This window comes from Geotrypetes seraphini, chromosome 9 (genome assembly GCF_902459505.1).
Source record: "Geotrypetes seraphini chromosome 9, aGeoSer1.1, whole genome shotgun sequence".
NCBI lineage: Eukaryota > Metazoa > Chordata > Amphibia > Gymnophiona > Dermophiidae > Geotrypetes > Geotrypetes seraphini.
The window spans coordinates 58942909-58963200 of record NC_047092.1 but is presented as its reverse complement, the minus strand read 5'-3'; the positions used below and the strand labels follow the sequence as shown (position 1 = coordinate 58963200).

Genomic DNA, 20292 nt, shown 5'->3' with positions numbered 1-20292 from the left:
CGCCTCACACTGAGTGCCATTTTTGTAGCCCTGGTCTCCCGCCTCCATCACATGCTACGGGGCTCCAGCCAACTCTTTAAGTTTGGGGGGGGGGAGAGGGAGGTCACCCACCCAACACCAGGGCTTACAAAAAAGAATAGTTTTATTGATATAATGATGGCTACTGTCACTGATGGACTCAGAGTTAACACTCGAGCTTGGGCATAGTGCGTGGCCAGACAAGTCCGGTAGGCTGTAGGATAGGCAACTCCGAGACTTCACTTACCCCATTCAGACTCCTCACTTTCCCTTCTAATGAAACAACAGCTCAGTCCAAGATATGAGTGAAACAAACTGAAATTTTATTTGAAGTTGATTATGAAACAGTCTTTAAACTATTTTTTTTTTTTAAATTTATAATTTTTCACAATAATTCCAAGCATAACACACTTGTACAGAAAGGTAGTTTGAGGAAAGCATATTCAAATTAATACATCAAACTAAAAGGAAACTCAAACTATATGCTGAATCTATCTCAAGTCCTCAACTAAAGATCCAAGATTATACATCAGAGTGATTTCAGGGAAAGCAAAGGCTATCAGAAATTAATAATTCTCTAGATTAACAGTTTAAATGTTGAGTGAGGGAAACTTTCAAATATAATATCAGTCAGTATTAAACTTCTCTCTCAAGGCGTTTAAGGGATATGAAACTAGATAACTGTGAGGGTTCAAGGAAAACATACTTTAAGGACTGATATCTAATCACACACTTGCAGGGAAATCTCAAATAGAAAACACCTCCCAACTCAGTCACTACAGGTCTTAAAATCAAGAACTGGTGTCTCTTTTTTTGCGTCTCTCTCGAGACATCTGGAAACATCTGGATTTTATGTCCCAAAAATTCTTTAGATCTATTTTTTAAGAACATTCTTAAAATCCATTCCTTATCTGGTTGCAAAGCAACCGTGAGCAAAAGTGTTCCTGGAGAAGCCATAGATGCATCAGATGTCTCCAATAAATTAGAACTAACCAAAGAAAATCTTCCTACACCCCCAAAAAAAATAGGGTGAGGGGGAGAGACAGCCCAAACCACACACTACCACAGTTAAGGAATATTACATCTTGGATAATTCTTTTGTAATCCGCCTTGAACTGCAAGGTAATGGCGGAATAGAAATCCCTAATGTAATGTAATTAGTAGTAATAAAAGGGAGTCCTCAGTCACACAGCCTGCAGTGGGGACATGCTCCTAGAGCTCCAGCTGTCACAATACACAACACTAAAATTCACATAAAGGGTGCCCGGGGATGTTTCACAGATAACACCCCTTTGGGTGTATGCTTGTGACACTGGCTCAAACACCGCCCCGACGCAGCCCCCCCCCCCACATATGGCCCTCCCGAACCCCCTATCGGCCCCCCAAACACCCCCCACCTGCCGACCCCCGATACCCCCCGCTGACCCTGCGACCCCCCATGACCCCCCTCCCCCCCTCCCATACCTTAAGAACGTTGGACAGACAGACGGGTCCTAAGCCCATCCATCCGGCAGGCCCGCCATCCTCAGAATGGCAGGCCTTAGGGCATGATTGGCCCAGGCGCCTCAAGCCCCGCCCACAGATGGGGCCTTAGACACCTGGGCCAACCGGAATAGGCCCCATCAGCTCCACGGCCCCTTTTTCGGCACTTATACTGTTTTGACTTGGTCTAAGTCAAAACGTATAAGTGCCGACTAGGCAACCTGCTTAAACTTTTGGTTATACCTGCTGTATGCCTATGTCTAGGTCGGCCCATCTCCCACCCTTTCCCCTCCTCTAAAAACACCTCATTTTGCTCTATGCGTTTAGAGGCAGGGGAAAGACCTAAGCTGGTTTTAGACCACATTTTAGACTTTTTAAAAAAATTTTTATTATGAGCCCCATATTTTTCTGCCACTGCATTTATTTTATAAAAGGATCCATGTTCACTAGGGCCCTGATGTACAATGCTCTGAAGCCACAGTAAAAATTACCATGGTGGGAGCGATTTTTCTATGCCAGATGATGCTCAGCCTGAATAGCACGCAAATTATATGTATGCTATTCCTGAAGAGCAGCCCTGGTAAAAGGGGGACGAACTGTGCCTGGTGCCTGCTCAGAAGAGCAATCTCTGGGCATAGGTCCTCCCCATCACCATTCGTGCTGTGTTGTTGCTTCCAGTTCAGCTGAACTGGAAGGACTCCCCAAAGCCACCAGTCAGCTCTGATGATTCAGGTCCCAACCATCTTATCATCAGGTACATCTCTTGCCTTGGTGTGGCCCTCATAACAGTTATGAAGCCTTTAAATTCAGCTTTCCAGTAGGTTAAGGAATAAAGTATTTTGCATGTTTTGCATCTTATTTCTCTGAATCCCTTAGTACAGTGGTCGGCACTATGTGGCCCTTGAAGTCTTCCATTGCGGCTCTGAAACAGCTGGCTGAAATGCTTTTCAAATTCTTTAAATGTTTTAATTTCAATCTTGCCCACTTGATATAGTAACTGCATAAAATCTCTTAAGTGTGTTACTCAGGTTTCTCATTTATTAAATTTGCTCTTGTTGACAATCTAAAATAAAGTGAGTTTTTGAAATATAATCCTTGAAATGTTGTAGAATCAATATTAGGTTAAGGCAATTTACAAAATTAGTAGTATGTGTAAGCTTGAAATCTTTTGGTGACCCTCAGAGCTTTCTTGTATTCACACTACAACCCTTTAGACATGAAAAAGGTTGGAGACCATTGCCTTAGTACCTTAAATATAATGCATACTCATGTCCTTTAATACACATTATGGAGCAAGCATTGTACATTATGACCATAATGTACCTTAATAATCATCTCTCATGTTACACTTCATAGTTAATAAAAGCTTCCAAGTTTTGACACCTCTACAATGTTTATACTTTGACTTTTGAAGCTGCTTGTTTCAGGATATGGGGTATGAAAAATGATAGACCAAGGTTTAATGGCTATGATTACATTACATTACATTACATTAGAGACTTGTATTCCATCTGTACCTTGCAGTTCTAAGCGGATTACAATTGAAGATGGCTGGACATTTCCAGGAAGTTACAAATTTTAAGGAAAGATACATAGAGATGCTAGAATAAGAGATAGGGTTAGATACATAGTGGAGGCTAAGAGGGTAAATTTAAAGAAGGGGGACATTTGAGGAAACTTGTAAGGAGGGAGGAGATTAGGGTTGGTTATATGGTGGAGTATGCAGGAAGGGGGATGTTATGGAGGAGGGGGGATAAGCGGACAAGATAGTTTCTTTGAATAAAAGAGTTTTGATTTCTTTTTGAAAAGATTTAAAGTCACATGTGGTTGTCAACAGAATAGAGATGGAGGGGTCTAGCTTCGCCGCCTGCGTTGCTAGGAGGCCATCATACATCTTCTTGCGTTGAATGCCCTTGAGTGGTGGGTAGGAGAATGGGATCTGTGTTCTTCTTAGTCTGGGTGTGAAGTTTCGGTTTAGGCGATTGTTCAGGTAGGTGGGCGCAATTCCATTTATTGCCTTGAATAATAAACAGTAGAATTTGAATTGAATTCGGGCTCATATTGGTAGCCAGTGTGAGTCTAGGAAGGCATTGGTGATAAGGTCAAATTTTCCAAGAGAATAGATCAATCTAAGGGCTATATTTTGGATGGTCTGTAGCTGCTTTATCAAGTTTAAGGGGCATGGTAAGTAGAGGATGTTGCAATAGTCCACTAGTCCTAGGACAAGGGATTGGACTATGATCTTGTAGTGGTCTTTGTCAAAGAATTTTCTGATTTTTTGCAGGTTGCGCATGGTGAAAAAAAGCTTTTTGGGTGATTACCTGATCCTAAATTCCTTGTTTGCAGTTCTACCACCTTAAATCCAGCAAAACTTTTATTTTCACGCAAAGAAATGTATTTTCTATTGCTTTGTTAAAAGAAATCACCCTACATGTCAATTAAAACTTTTCCAAGTAGTTATTATGTTCCTCTTTTGTGCTGATCGTCGGTCCAGCTGTTCTCTCTCTGAGTCATATTTTCCCAAACACATCTACACATTTATTCCAAATCACTGAACATAAATAAGGTAACAAACACATTTAAATTTGCAGACATATCAAACTTTCCCCCTTTTGTTTCCTTTTAATACTAGTAATTAATCATTGCTTTTAGAAGCAAGAATTAAACTGATAAAAAAAAATATTCCTTTGAGAACTGGCTAAATCTGTGCATACAGATTTAGCTGATTAAAAAAGGGATATGGGTGTGCAGCTGAAAATGCAGGCAAGATTAACTGGTTAAAATTAAGCATCTAATTTTGGGGCCCTTTTAATAACATGTGGTTTACTAGCACTTAACATGTGGTTAACAAGCTGAAACAGGCTATGTGACCGTGTTTGGGTTTTTGCACTAGTTTGCCTCTTTCTGCGTGTTAAATTGTGCATTACTGATTTTTCAGAATTTTTCTGTCAGAGTATGTGTTAAAGGCAAAGAGTGGGTATGGCTTTTCTAAAGAAATGCACCTGGTTTCACAAATAGTGGCATTAGCATGATCCACCTTCTCATCATTGACTGCTGTTATAAAAAGGGTTCCAACAAGTCTGACCTGTTTGCTTCTTACAATGATGACTTCTGATCTTACCAAAATGATGTTTTAAAATGAAAGTGCATCTGGGCATATGTATTGCAAATATATACTATTGGAAAACTGAACCTAGAAGCTTTCTAATGATATTTTTTAATTGTAAAAATTCTGTTTGTGATATCAAGACTTAAAGGTGACAATGAAATATGTCATCTGCAATTACCACAATAGTGACAAAGAGAATTTATTTTAGGAAAAAGAAAGCAAAAAACTGTTCATGTTCCTAAGACAATGTGTTGAACATAATTTATATTAGAGGAAAAGCAAAGCTTTTTACTGATCCTATAAGGATTAGTTTCTGATAGTTATAGAATTGGGTTTGGGTCCCCCAGAGCTAAAAAAAAATAAATAATAATAATAATAATTAGATATCCTATTCTATGAAGAATTTGCCACTTATAGATGAAATGGTTCAGATATTGGAGAAGTGTAAAAATGAGGAACAGTGAAACCCCAGGGGAGAAGCTAATAAAAAAGTGTTAGATTTAAATTTAATAGAATAGAGGTCCTCATTTGTGGAACATTTATCAGAATTTCATAATGTGTCTCAGGAGATGATAAAGAACCAGATATCTCAGATGGAGTACGTGAGATTGTATGATGGTTCCACATCAATGGTAGCTGCTAAAGAATGCATCTGATTCAATCTTGAAAATGTTGGTGACCATTATTAACAAAGTCCTATCAGGAATACTATTACCTAAACAAGCTAAACATGGTAGTAACCTGACTAAAAAGAAAGAGTGAAACATGGGCTTCTTGTATTTTACATGGGTTTTGTGAATAGACCCAAGTAGTACAAGGGGGTGCTGAGAAGTTTTCAGCACAACTAAGAAGAGAATGATGTGAATATGGTTCAATGAATGATCTGAAACAATGTCAAAACATATAATTTTGTTTCTGCAAATTGGTACTTAACAAAATAAGATAACACTCTTTTCAGCTACAGTGGCAAAATAATGCTCAGAATTTAAGAAGTTGGTTGGTAGGGCTGAGAGCTTTTCAGCACCCCCTCGTATAAAGATTGTCCAATGTAATAGAATCATTGGTTACCATTTAGTTGAGGGATTTGTAGAAGAGGCTAGAAGTTTAGATATAGCTGAGTCTGAGAAGAATTCAGCCCTACTTATCTCCATACTGCAAAACAGAGACAGTTCTTGCTTGTTGACTTCATTTGACTTTTTTTGGCATTTGATATGTTCAGGTGAGACCTGGTTATACAAAGGCAAACAACTAATCTAAAAAAAATCCCAGTTAGGAGATTTCAATGACTTCAGTTTAAAAAAAAACATTTCAAAACTGTTTTAGTTATTATCTATATTTATATCTATATAATGTAGATCAGCGGTCTCAAACACGCGGCCCGTGGGCCACATGTGGCTCTCCAAGTTTTATTTGCAGCCCGCGGTCTGGACTGAATAATTCCTTCCTTTTGGAGCAGCAGCGGGTCTGGCCGGTTCGTTCCGTTCAAAGCCGCGGGTTGGCGGCTCCTTGCGCTGTTCGCTCCTGCATCGGAAGCCTCTCTGACATCACAACATCAGAGAGGCTTCAAACGCAGGCGCGGATCTTGCAAGGAGCTGCCACCCGCGGCTTTGAATGGAATGAGCTGGCCAGACACACTGCTGCTCCAGTGGCGTACCAAGGGGGGGCGGTCTGCACAACTGGTCACCCTCCACTGTTCTTCCTAGTGCGGCTCGCGGCTCGTCTAGAGCAGGGGTGCCCAACTGCTTCCCTTCCCTTCTCACAGCCGGCACCTTGCTCTTTGATCTCCCTGCTTCTCTCGCCGCCCGACTCAATTCTGACATTGAGAGGACGTTCTGGCTAGCCAATCGCTGCCTGGCTGCCCGGAACGTCCTTTCCGACGTTAGAATTGACGTCAGGCGGCGAGAGTTGGTTGGCTCCGTGGAGATCTCGGCCTGTTCCCGATGGCACCAGCAGCAGCAGCAGCAGCCTATTCCCCGGCGCCGGTGGCATGGGGGAGGGCAGGAAGGAAGAAAGAAAGAAGGGGGGGCAGGGAGCCAGAAGGAAAAAAGAAAGAAGGGGGGGGGGACAAGGAGCCAGAAACAAAGCAAAAAATGGGACAAGGAATCAGAGAAAGACAGACATAGAAAAAGAAAGAAAAAGTTGGGGGAGGGAATGAGGTCTGGAGGAGAGGAAGCATACAGGAGGCTGAAAGAAGAGAAGAAATATTGGATGCACAGTCAGAAGAATAAAGTGCAACCAGAGACTGATGAACTTACCAAACAAAGGTAGGAAAATGATTTTATTTTCAATTTAGTAATAGAAATGTGCCAGTTTTGAGAAAGAAAAGATATTAAACTTTAAATGTGAGGGCTGCAGAAAAAATAGAGTACTTGGAGGGCCGCAGAAAAAATAGTCAATGTCTTATTAAAGAAATGACAATTTTGCATAAGGTAAAACTGTTAAAGGAAAGTTTTATAAACTATAAAGAGTTTAACCTCATGCAAAATTGTCATTTCTTTAATAAGACATTAACTATTTTTTTCTGCGGCCCTCCAAGTACCTACAAATCCAAAATGTGGCCCCGCAAAGGGTTTGAGTTTGAGACCACTGATGTAGATAGAAAGAGAAAGATATGGTATATAGATATATGACTCAGTGAAAAGGTATCAAAAGTGGGGTATATGACTTATTTATACCACAAGACAGAAGGAAATCAACTGCATAATCATGCAAAATTTCAACTTTATGTATGTACTAATTGTACTGTATCTTTAAAAAAGAAATGTTTATCAATAAAAAAATAATTAACCCCAGAAATCACATACCCCACTTTAGGTAGCTGCAGGTTTTAGGCTGTAGAACACAAAGATCAAAGTTGTAAAACAACTTGTATTAAAATGAGGATCCATACTTAATCATTATTCTTGGGAGGAAACTCTGTTTAGTTTATCGATATGAAGCTAATATGTGGTCTCCAATCAGGCTATTTGTGAAATGATTCCCCGTTGTACCATATTCCCTTTTATACTTGAATATAAACCCATCCGAATATAAACCAAGATAACAGTCCCTCCCCCTCCTCTTTTAACAGGAAAAATGTTAACTCGAATATAAACTGAGGGTTTATATTCAAGTGCTGCCAAGCATAAGGTGACCATACGTCCCGTTTTGAACGGGATAGTCCCGTTTTTAGATCCCCTGTCCCGTTGTCCCTAAACACAGCTTCGGGACGCCGAAATGTCCCGTTTTCAGGGACAGCATCCCAAAGCTGTGCGCGGGGATAACGGGACAGGCGATCATTTCCCCTCCCTGCCACGCCAAAGCCATCCTCCCTCTTTCCCTTCGTCCTGCGCCCGATTCAACCACCTCCCCCGGGTCTGCAGCCGCTGCTGCTTGCCAGCCTCTCTCCTTACCTCCCTTCAGTGAGGGCCAGAGTGAGGCTTGGTAGATCCTGAGAGGAGCTATTGGTGCCTCAAAATGAGGCTTGGATAGTAATGAACGAAACCATTGGAGCCCCAAAACGAGGCTAAGAGTGCTGTAATTGCAGCTCCAGAACGAGGCTTGATTTTCACAGAGAGAGATCCAGAGCTGCACTGGTTGAATAGTTAATGCCTCCCAAAAATATGAGTAGCAGTCAAGAAACTGAGGTAGGTGAGGAACAGGGGAGAGGAAAACCCGGACAACTCTCACATTTTAGACAGACCTCTGGACACTCCTTTAAAAAGAGGACTTGTCTAGCTAAATCTGGATGTCTGATAATCCTAGATAGAAGAGGAGGGGGAATTAGGGGGTTGTGAGGGCTCCACTGAAAGTTTCTGGGTGGCAAGCGGTGACGGTGGACCGGAGGAGGGGTATTGAATTGGTGCTGGAGGGAGGTGGGGAGAGAGGCTGGCAGGCAGTGGCAGTGGACCGGGGAGTGAGGAGTAGTGGCTCGTGGCCAGTAGGGAGCGATGTCTATGGGACGGTAATGGAATGGACGTCAGGACATGCTAGTGTAGTATTTTGTGGAGTTTTTCTACAAAAGTGCCTGCTTTTCGTATGATTCTGGGTAACTCTAGTTAGATACAAGCATATGTGTTAGTTAAGGCCATGCCCAATAGAAGCGTACGAAAAGTTGGTGAATAAAAATCTGAATATGGATGTAGCCAAGGCCAGAAAAACACACTATAGATTAACATTAAGGAAAAGCATAATAATATTCTTTTTATGTACTTTGCTATTAAGCTAGAACATAGAGGAAATCATCTCTGTTTTTCTATGTCTTCTGCTTGGCTTTACTCCATTTTGTGTTCAGCCTATATCCCTAGTCTTTGTTCAGGTTTTTCCCGCTTTTAGCCTCGTGATTCTAATTGATACCAGATGTGCCTTAGGCTGGTTAGGAAGAGCATATTAGATTACGTATCCCAATCTGAGATATAACATACATTAAATATGAATGAAATACATGGTATGAATGGATGAATGAAGGGGCCCTGACCGAAAGAACGAATGAATGGATGGATGAAAGAATTTGTACTTAAAGTGAAATGTTTTATATAAGGAACACTAAGGAAAAATCCTAAAGCAACATCTGGAAATAATTAGAGTCAGAAACTGCTGTACTAGTTTCCAGCATAGGAAGGGGGGCATTGGTAGCCCACACTTAGGACTGTGTAGGTGTAACATGAAACTGTCAGTTGTTCAAAGCAGGAGGAGGGAGTACCCCTCCTCCAGGATAAGGCTGAGAACATTTCAGCAGCTTGCCTGATATATAGACAAACTGTCTGAAATAAGTTTTGAGAAGGACAAAAAGAATATTGAATATGTTATAAAATGTTTATGTATATTCAGAAATGAATGTAAACATTAAATTATGATTTCTGAAACTTTTATTCCATGTTAAAAAGAAGGTCTTTGTCTAAATTAAAGTACCGCCTCGGTTATTGGATTGGCTGACGGCCAATGATGTCAAACTGGACTGAATGTATATATTGGGGAGCTTTGAAGTATCGGGTTGAGATCGTTATCAGAAGGTCAGCATTTTGGCAACTATAACGACCTCCCACTAACGCAACTAGCCTTTTGAGTTCCATGATGGAAAAATAAAAGCAATAAATAATTATTTTGGTAAACCTTGCGTTATGCGTCATTTCCATGTTTTTGTTATTTTGCACACCTTGAGTGAAAGCTAGCAGCTTAATTGGCAGCTGCAGCTTTATGAGTGCACTGGTGTCTCATTATCCATGCTCGGGGGGGGGGGTTGAATTGGTGCTGGAAGAAGGGAAGGAGGGAGGCTGGTTTTGGTACGATAGGCAGGCAGACTGGCTTCAGGGGAGGGGGTGGGACAAAGGCTGGAAGGCAGTGAGGGGGACATAGGAAGGAGGCACTGGGGGTACTAAGAACATGGAAGGAGGCACTGGGGACACTAAGGACATAGGAAGGAAGGAGGGAGGGAATAGAAAGGAATAATTGTTGGGCCTGAGTGCAGAAAGAAAGAAATGAAAGAAAGGATACACAGTCAGAAGGAAATGTAACCAGAGACTCATGAAATAACCAGAAAGCAAAGGTAGGAAAAATGATTTTATTTTCAATTTAGTGATCAAAATGTGTCAGTTTTGAGAATTTATATTTGCTTTCTATATTTTGCACTATATTTGTCTATTTTTCTATAGTTACTGAGGTGACATATTTGAACCCCCCCCCAAATATAAATGATAATTAACATTTTCTCTGCGTATAGGGTGCTTTGTGTTTTTTAAAATTTTATGGTTACCTTTATGAAATAATAAGATATTGTGTGTACATGAAAATTGAATGGAAGAAATTGGGGACGGGGCTAGGGTGGAATTGGGGCAAGGCTAGGGCGGGATTGGGGGTGGGGCTAGGGCGGGATGGGGGCGGGACTGAATATTAATAGATGTCCCGTTATGATGAAAAAAATAAATGGTCACGTTAGCCAAGCAGTATGCCCACCTGCTTCCTCTCTCCTCCTAGACCCAGCACTGGCCTCTCCCCGAGTCCACTTTAAATCCCGGTGGTCTAGTGGTGAACTGAGCCAAGGCAGGAGTGATCACTCCTTCTCACCGCACATTCCCTCCCTCCCTCCCTCCCTTGGGGAACCAGTGTAGGTCTACCTCCCAGGCCTACCTTAGTCACTGGTGGTCCAGCGGAGTGTATTGGGGCATGTTTTGGGGTCCAGTGATGATTTTTTTTCAGGAGCGGTGTAAACCTTTTGAAGATCCCTCATAAATAGGGCCTACAGAGTACAATTATTTTACTCAGCAGTCATTATGTTCAACACATTGTCTTAGGAACATGAACAGTTTTTTGCTTTCTTTTTCCTAAAATAAATTCTCTTTGTCACTATTGTGGTAATTGCAGATGACATATTTCATTGTCACCTTTAAGTCTTGATATCACAAACCTAATTTTTACAATTAAAAAATATCATTAGAAAGCTTCTAGGTTCAGTTTTCCAATAGTATATATTTGCAATACATATGCCCAGATGCACTTTCATTTTAAAACATCATTTTGGTAAGATCAGAAGTCATCATTGTAAGAAGCAAACAGGTCAGACTTGTTGGAACCCTTTTTTTAACAGCCAGCAATTTCACTGAGACTGAGAACTATGGGTCAGGTTAAGTCTGAGAGAAAAATAAGGCCAAAAATTTAGATGAAATGTCAACAAGTCATTTTACAAGCACTGTTTTTATATAGCACATACTGTGTGAAGAAAGGGGAATTTCCAGGAAAAGAATAAAAGCTACAGGGAAACCTTTACTGCAAAAATCACTATGAATTTTTCCCCCAAACTTCTAAAATCTGAGCTTCAAAGAAATATTCAATAGAGCTTTTCCAATGCAGTTTTGTTGGCAAATTTTTATGGATTTATCCCCTTCCAAATTTTGCATATAATTACAGCCTTCTATATCAGATATGCTATTTTGGAATTGCACAGGATATTGGACTGGCTAGGTTTTGACTAATAATTTTAACCTAGAACCGTATCTTTGGCAGATTTTATAAACCTGTATTTCTGCTTCATTTCTAAGTTTTAAAAGCTTGTTTGGCTACAACTATATGCAGCTAATGAATGAAATGATTATGGGGTCGTTTTACTACTGCTTAGCATGCACCAATGGGATTAGTGCACAGCAAATGTGAAGAAGCCCATTTCATACCTATGAGCTTCTTAGTATTTAGTGCATTGTAAGCTTTAGTAAATGGTCCCCTAAGTGTGCTAAGTGACATGTTGCCCATAGGTATAAAATAGGACATGTGGTATTTACTTTGTGCTATTGTCCATTAGTGCATGCTAAGCTTTAGTAAAAAAGGCCCTTATGTAAATGCAGTCATTCTACTGTATAACAGTGCATCTATTTCTGAGTGCCAAGAAGGCACCTATTTGGAGCCTATTCTATAAAGTAACACATATGCTGATTTTTCTTTATAGGATGTTAGCTTAATAGGTCAAATATGCACCTATATTTCAGAGACTGTGGGTAGATTTATGGGTCTAACTAATTAGTGCTACATAAACAAGTTACATGCATATCTCTAGTGTTCTAGGGGAAACCATAAACTCCTTATCCAGGTCCGTTGTCTTGCCAGTTTATACTAAGAATATAGGCCAGGGCTATATGAAATATTTTATTATAGAAATAGAAAAATATAATTCACAAGCCAGCAGTAAATAATAACTAATTATTGTTCACAATGTCTCTGTATACATACATATATCTCATTACATAATTATTACACAATAATCCCTAAGTAAATGAGCAAATACTAATTCTTACACACTAAGTAATTCCTTATAATAATAATTCCTGATTAGCAACAATCTAAAAATAGCTTATCACCATGGGACCCAACTAACCTTATCCCAAAACCAAAATAATTTTATCTGACCCAGCCGATAAGATAGATAATTCCTTATTCTCACCACTTGAAGGTTATACCTCCTCAAAAAAGGAATTCATCCTTTCCTCAGCTTAGCAGATGTGAAAATTCTTCTGATTAGGAACAGTCTGTAAGTCCCTGGAAAAGCTGTAAATTAGGTCTGCCACAGTTTCCTTAGGTGAGGTAAAACCAGATCTGTTTCAAAAGCAGTTCTTTGTTTTCTTCACTCTCAGTCAGAGGTACTTATCAGATTTTATTATTATAGAAGGTGTGCAGACAGACCTATGCTAAGATTCAAGTTCCCTTACACCTCGGCACAGACTAATCATTAATTAGGCACCTTCTCCTAGTTCTCATGAGATGACCTACCTCTGACCAATCTAGAAACAATCCCAATTAGTAGCCTTTCCCCAATTAGTAGCCATTCTGTATCTTCATGTACCAGCCTTCAGAGAGAGGTGCCTCAGTAGATAAGAGAGAGACACATACCGATCATGGAAGCTAATTCCTCCTACTACTTTCTCAGGAGCTGAGCTGGTCAGATGTCCTTGACTGAAGAAACACAGAGTTCTTGTAAACAAGTCCAGAATGCACCTGGCAGGTAGCAGGCAATAAAGATGATTTCTTATTTTCTCTTCTTGCAAAAGATGGTTCAGGCTTTGTGACATCATAGAGGCCTAACACCAGGTGTGAGAAGAAGGAACAACCCCTACAGACCTTAGGAAATGCGGCATCCAAACGGCAGATTAAATTTAATGTGGAAAAATGCAAATTGATAAGAAAAACCTCAATCATAGTTGCCTTAAGAGTCAGCACCCAAGAAAAATATCTAGGTGTCACTGTAGACAATACACTGAAACCTTCCACCCAATATGTGACAGCAGCTAAAAAAAGCAAACAAGATGCTAAGAATTATTAGAAAAGGGATGGTAAATAAGACTAAGGGCTCCTTTTGTCAAGGTGCGCTACAGGGGTTAGCGTGTCGGATATTTCATCACGCGCTAACCCCCTCAGCAAGCCAAAATACTAATGCCTCGTCAATGGAGGCGTTAGCGGCTAGCACGGCAAGTGGTTTAACACACGGTATTCCGTGTGTTAAACTCCTACTGCACCTTGATAAAAGGAGCCCTAAGAATATTATAATGTATTATGTTTATATGAATAGCTTATATTGTTTGGCATCTCAGTTGAGCATGTGCCATTTTGAAAGCCTGTAATTGAATGGAGTCTTTTTTTTATTTTTTGCCCTGAAGCAGCAAATTTATTTTGCGAAAAAGGTATCCTGTTGCAGTAAGAACATTTGTGAAGGTGAACATGAGGAGTGACTTTCACATTCAATGGAATATGAAAAAATACGTGAAATGAGGAAGTGAAAATGCACGTGGCTTCAGAAGTTAACCCCTTGTTTTACTAAGGTGCGCTATGTGTTTGAGCTTGCATTTAGCGCGCACCAAATATACACAGGCACTAACCGCTAACACCTCCATAGACTAACATGCACAGGTTAGCGTTTAGTGCATGGTTAGCGTGTGCTAAAACGCTTAGCGCATCTTAGTAAAAGGAGCCCTAAGTGCTTCTTTTTTAAAAGCACAGTTTGGGGACAATACTCTAAATTTTGTTTCATTTACATCTCAAAGTGCATAAGAAGTATTTTTCTTGAAACAAGGTGAAGTTTTATTTTATAACCAATGATTGATTGTTTAGTTGCTCTACTTTGATTTGAGAGCGCTAAAGTTTGCTGAGGTTTTATTACTCCATCTATTATTTAGTAAAGGATGTCTTTGGTTGAGCTGATTTATATTTTACTAATGCACATTGAGATTCTAATCGTTTTTGATGTTTTGATTTCAGTTACCCCGACATTGGCTGGATAAATATTCATCAGGGAGTGCTAGGGAGGGAAAATTCCTAGATGTAATAAATAACTGTTTCTTGGAGCAACTGATCCGAGAAACATCAAGAGGGGAAGCTATTTTAGATTTGGTCTTAGTGGAATGCAGGACATAATACGAGAGGTAACAGTGTTGGGTATCCTTGGAAACAGTGATCATAATGTGATCAAATTTGAGCTGATATCTGGAGTGACACTGCTAAAGAAATCTAACGTAATGGCATTCAATTTTAGAAAGGGCAACTACAATAAAAGGTGGAGAATGGTTAAAAAGAAGCTAAAAGATCAATCTCAAAGATTAAGACTGTAAACTAGGCATGGATGTTATTTAAAAATACCATCATGGAAGCCTAGACCAGACTACTGAACAAGGACGTACGCTGGTAAGGCTAGTCTCAGTTAGGGCACTGATCTTTGACCAAAAGGGTCACCGCGTGAGCGGACTGCTGGGCACGATGGACCACTGGTCTGACCCAGCAGGGTCATCTCTTATGTTCTTATGTAGATGCATTCCACATATTAACAAAGGTGGAAAGAAGAGACAATGAGAGCCGGTGTGGTTAAAAGGTGAAGTGAAAGAGGCTTTTAGAGTCCCAAAAAACCCCTCCCCATCCTATAATGAATGGAAACAGGACCCATATGAATAAAATAAGAAAAGACATATATACTGGCAAGTTTGATGCAAAGTATTGATAAAGAATGCAAAAAAAAAAAAAAAAAAAGAATATGAATATGAAGAGAAACTTGCCAAAGAGGTAAAAGATCATAGTAACAACTTTTTTAGATACAGTACATCAGAAGCCGAAAACCTGTGAAGGAATTTGTGGGGCCGTTAGATGATCAAGGCACAAAAGAGGCACTCAGGGAGGATAAGGCCACAGCAGAGAGACTGAATGAATTCTTTGCTTCAGTCTTTATGGAAGAAGAGATCTACCTGAACCAGAAATGGTTTATCAGGGTGGTGATGTGGAAGAACTGAAAAATCTTGGTGAATCTAGAAGATATACTAGCACTAAAAAAATAAAATGTATTCTTTAACCTTGTGGATGGGTCTGGGGGCAGAGAGTGGGCATGTTCTGCCCTAATCAGTTAGCGTAGCTACTTTGCCAAATGCCAACCAATTAGCATGTGCTTAGGAAGTGAGCCCTTAATGCCTTATAAAATAGGTAGCAGTTGGGGCTCAAAAATTGGCACGTGGCTGTTAATGTTGAAAATAGAAAAATCGGCCATTTTACCCCTGCTGTAAAAGTGGCCTTGGTGAGTGGGAATGACCCATGCAAGGACATGCTAAGGCCACTTTTTACCTCAGTTTGGTAAAAAGGCCTCATAGTTAGAGATACTATGCATAATTCCAAAAATCTTTAAAGAATTGCAGTGAAAACAAATGACTGAATTTTTGTTTTCATAAGAAGCCTTTATTTGATTTGATTATGTGACAAACTATTTGGAAGTGTTTAGAGATGCCAAAATGAAAATAATTGTTTTTGCTCTTGTATTTACATTACTACAGAGATTTGGCAGACACTGCACTTCAAATTGGTTAAATTCTTGTTTTCAGTGTTGGATTGAGGTCAAATGTGAATAATTGTTTCTGAAGCATTTATTCTGTTTCTTTGTCCTTTGTATATAGAGCTCACATATTTAAGTTTTGTTATTAAACACTCAATAAAATTAAAGTTTAAAAAAATCCAACTCTAAACCAGTTTCAGTGTTTATTAAGCTTGTGCAAAGATATATTGCAGTACTTCAATTTTAACTGCACTGAATAAATTCTTCATTACAGATGGATAAACACTAAGGAACATTTCATACAGATTCAGGCCCTAATAGAAAGTTATTTTGTTGATTTTGGCACACCTCTCCCCCCAAAAAACTTTTATGTTAAAATGCAGCAAGGACCAGCTTAGTAGCTTAGTGACCTTCCATAATTAGGACCTAAGTCCAAAATCCTAGATCAGATCTTTTGATACATGGTTTCCCAATACTCAGGATACTGTAAAGGCAAATGACTGAGTACCTGAGAAAGGGACAAATGACTGTGTATCTGAATATACACCACTTAGATAATTAATAAGCGATATATAAATAACTAAAATACATAAAAACCCGGGGTGGGGATGGAGGTAAGAAGTCCAGTAATCATGCAACAGTGACACCTAGTGGTAAATTATTCCACAGGAAAGGGCTTTCTTCTACTTCCTTGCAGTTTTACATTGAGAGTGAGTGAGTCTTTAAAAAGGCTGCCAAAGTAAATCTTTACAAGTTTTGAATTATACTTTTGTTAATGTCATTTTAAGTAAACGTCTGGGACCATGTAGGGCTTTTGTGAGCTAGAGAAGTAATTCCCAACCCTGTCCTGGAGGACCACCAGGCCAGTCGGGTTTTTGGGATAGCCCTAATAAATATGCATGGGGCAGATTTGCATGCCTGTCACCTCTATTATATGCAAATCTCTCTCATGCATATTCGTTATGGCTATCCCAAAAACCCAACTGGCCTGGTGGTCCTCCAGGACAGAGTTGGGAACCACTGAGCTAGAGAACATCTTGCACCATGGAGTTTTACAGAGGCAATATAATATTCTTTGTCTTTTTTTCTGTCCCTTAATAATTCCTAGTGTCCTCATAACTATGATTTGGATTATTCTTTCCAATGTGCATCACTTTGCATTTGTCCACAATAAATTTAGGGTTCCTTTTACTAAAGGAAGCATGGAAGAGCTTCTTACCGCGGGCCAGCAAGGTAAATGCTCTGAGGCTCATTCTGTTCCTTTAAGCATTGGAGCATTTACCTCGCTGGCCCATAGTAAGAAGCTCTTCCACGGTTTAGTAAAACCCAGCATTAATTTGCCATTTGGATGTCCAATCTTCCAATTTACTAAGGTCTTCCTGCAGTTTTGAATAGTTTTGTGTCATCTGCAAATTTAATTACCTCACTTGTCATTCTGAGTTCCAGATCATTTATAAATGTGTTAAATAGCACAAGTTCCAATACAGACCCCTGCAGCACTCCATTATTCACCCTCCTCCACAGAGAAAAATGTCCACTTAAACCATACTTCCTATTTTCTATCCATTTACAAGTACATAATCCACAACAGAATATTGCCTCTTATCCCATAAATTTTCTCAGGATTCTCTCATGAAGGACTTTGCCAAAAGCTTTCTGAAAATCTAGATACCTGTATTTTTCGCTCCATAAGATGCACTTTTTCCACCCCCAAAAATGGGGTGGAAATAAGCATGCATCTTATGGAGTGAATACCCCCTCCTGTAGGCAGCCCAGGCCCCCCCCGGTACCTTTTTTTAAAGTCCCCTTTCCGCGCTCCTGCCTGTCTCCCTCGCTGGATGGCTCTTCTTTGGTTCACACCCCGATTGGCTGGTTGACTGCAGCCAATCGGGGAGCGGCGCCAGACCAGGCAGGAACGTGGACAGCACATGCCTGCCTTCTGCGCCACTCTGCCCGAACCAAAGAAGAGCCATCCGACGAGGGAGACAGGCAGAAGCGTGGAAAGGGAACTTAAAAAAAGGTACTGGGGGGGGGTTGTGCCTGTGCTTGTCTTGTGCCTGTGCTGCCTACGGGGGGGGGGGAAGTGCCTCTGCTGCCTATGGGGGTGCCTGTGCTGTCTACAGGGGGGGTTGTGCCTGTGCTGCCTACTGGGGGGGGGGAGGGGGAGTGCCTCTGCTGCCTACGGGGGGTGCCTGTGCTGTCTACAGGGGGAATGCCAGTGCTGCCTACGTGGGGGGGCCTACAATGCCTATGGATTTTTCGCTCTATGAGACCCTGTCCTGGCCTACCACTAGACCACCAGAGGGAGTACAGGGCAGGGCAGTGAGAATTTTTTTTCCTGGGTTTTCCTCCTCTACAGGTGGATGCGTCTTATGATCCGGTGCGTCTTAGAGAGTGAAAAATACAGTCAACCAGATCACCTTTATCCAAATGCCTTCAAAGAAATAAAGCAAATTGAGAAATCATGTCTTCCCTTGACTGAATCCATGCTGACTCTGATCCATTAAACCATGTTTGTCTTTGTGTTCCATAATTCATATTTGATTATAGATCTTAACCTTAGCTGTAATAGTGTCAATGTTACTGAAGAATAAGGAGGGGATGGGATGACATTAATTGTGGAATGTTCTATAAAAAAAAATCTCCCAAACTCTTAACGCATCCTGTGGAATGTAGCTACCTACTAGTAAAAATGGAAGAGAGATACATTTAACGTTTCTGTTAGTTTATTAACTGTCAAATATACGGTAAAATGTGGGAAGAATGAAACTGAATATGAGTATGGATAATATTGTTAGTGTTAGATGACCAACTGACATTTTGAAGATCTCTTGTGTGCTTTAGCAATATAATTCTCAGTTGTAACATCTGTATTACATATGAAATAACTTGATTATTTTTCTACTCACAGGGCAGATTATTCAATTTTATCTCTTTTTAGCAAGAAATGAAGTGTGTAATATAATTTATAATATGGGGAAAAAAACAGGTGATCTGAACAAATCATTTTTATGCTGAAATTGTTTAAGGAGAGACAAGAAGTTTTATATTCTACTCAAATTTCTGGTAGAGATTATTAGGAATGTGAACTGAAAAATATTCAGCTTGGTTCATTTTCAGATCAGAGTTCACTTGATTTAGTTAATTTATGTCTGGGGCACTGGAATTAATTTGATTTGTTCCTTTCATTTCCATTTAAGTCAACAGAAGAAGCCATATTGGACTGTAACAGTGAGGAATTTCCTCCAATTTTCATGAAAGTTGCTTTAAATTTGCTGACAGGCATCAGGAGCAACATCCTAAAAGTAGGATAACAACATCCTAAGAATCCAAGAGTAAAATAAACATCTTATAGCACCAAAAGAGAGACAAAGGACACCAATCTACTATGACAGATATAAGGAAGAACTGGAAGGGTATTTTCAAAAGAACATCCACATAAAAATAGCAACATTTGCTCATGTAGATTGGCTACACCTATAAAAGACAATTTCAAAAGCCATTATTTATATGTGTAGAAGTAAGACTTGAGACGATCAGTCAGGATGTGACAGTTTCTACTATTTTTTTTTTATTTTTTTTTTAGAAAAAGATCTGCAGAGGTAGATCCTTTCTAAAATACTTGTAGGAATGAACATGTGTTTACCGGCTATGTGTCCAAAATCCAAAAATATGAACTGACCTCGCATTCAAAATAGTAACCTAGCTGTGGACCGTGACCAGAGATTTTTGAGTCGCTCAGAGACGTGAAACTCTCTGAGCGACTCAAAAATCTCTGGTCACGGTCCACAGCTAGGTTACTATTTTGAATGCGAGGTCAGTTCATATTTTTGGATTCAAGCATTTTCTGTCTTCCTCTAGTTTTTAACTAGTACTTACCGGCTATGTGTGGCAGGAGCATCCAGTTTCCAAATGTCAACATGGTAATATACAGTACATATCTGAGTTGGTACGTCATTTTTTTCATTTGGTATTTTAGAACATACACATTTAAGTGTACTGTATGTGTATCATTTTTGAAACCCTTTGTGGCTAATTTTCAAAACAGAAAAACATCCCCAAAATAGCATAAAGGGGCAGATGGATGTGTTTTTTTTTATCTCAAAAATGTCCAAATTTTGTTTTATTCCTTTTCACTTGGCAATTTTGTTGTTTTGTCAGTTACTGACACTCTGAGCACTCTGTGAAAATGATACGTACTATGAGGGCAGAGGAGAATCTTTCTGATAAGGCACACATGCGCATACAGGTAGGTTCATGTGTACTAGTTTGTTCATATATAATAGTTCGAGCAAAGAGTGCACCCTTTTACCACAAAAATACAAATTCTATATATGTTGCCACAATCTACCACATAGGGAACTTTCTCCTCTGTGATGCAGCACACAGCTGCCTGTGTAGATCGTCTCGCATTAGCAAT

General features: G+C 39.9%; 1 long non-coding RNA gene across 1 annotated transcript in view; it reads left to right on the top strand.

Annotated features, from left to right (window-relative positions):
- LOC117367060 overlaps positions 1-20292 on the top strand; it is an 89449-nt gene that overhangs the window by 47148 nt on the left and 22009 nt on the right. The gene's annotated exons all lie outside the window — the stretch shown is intronic.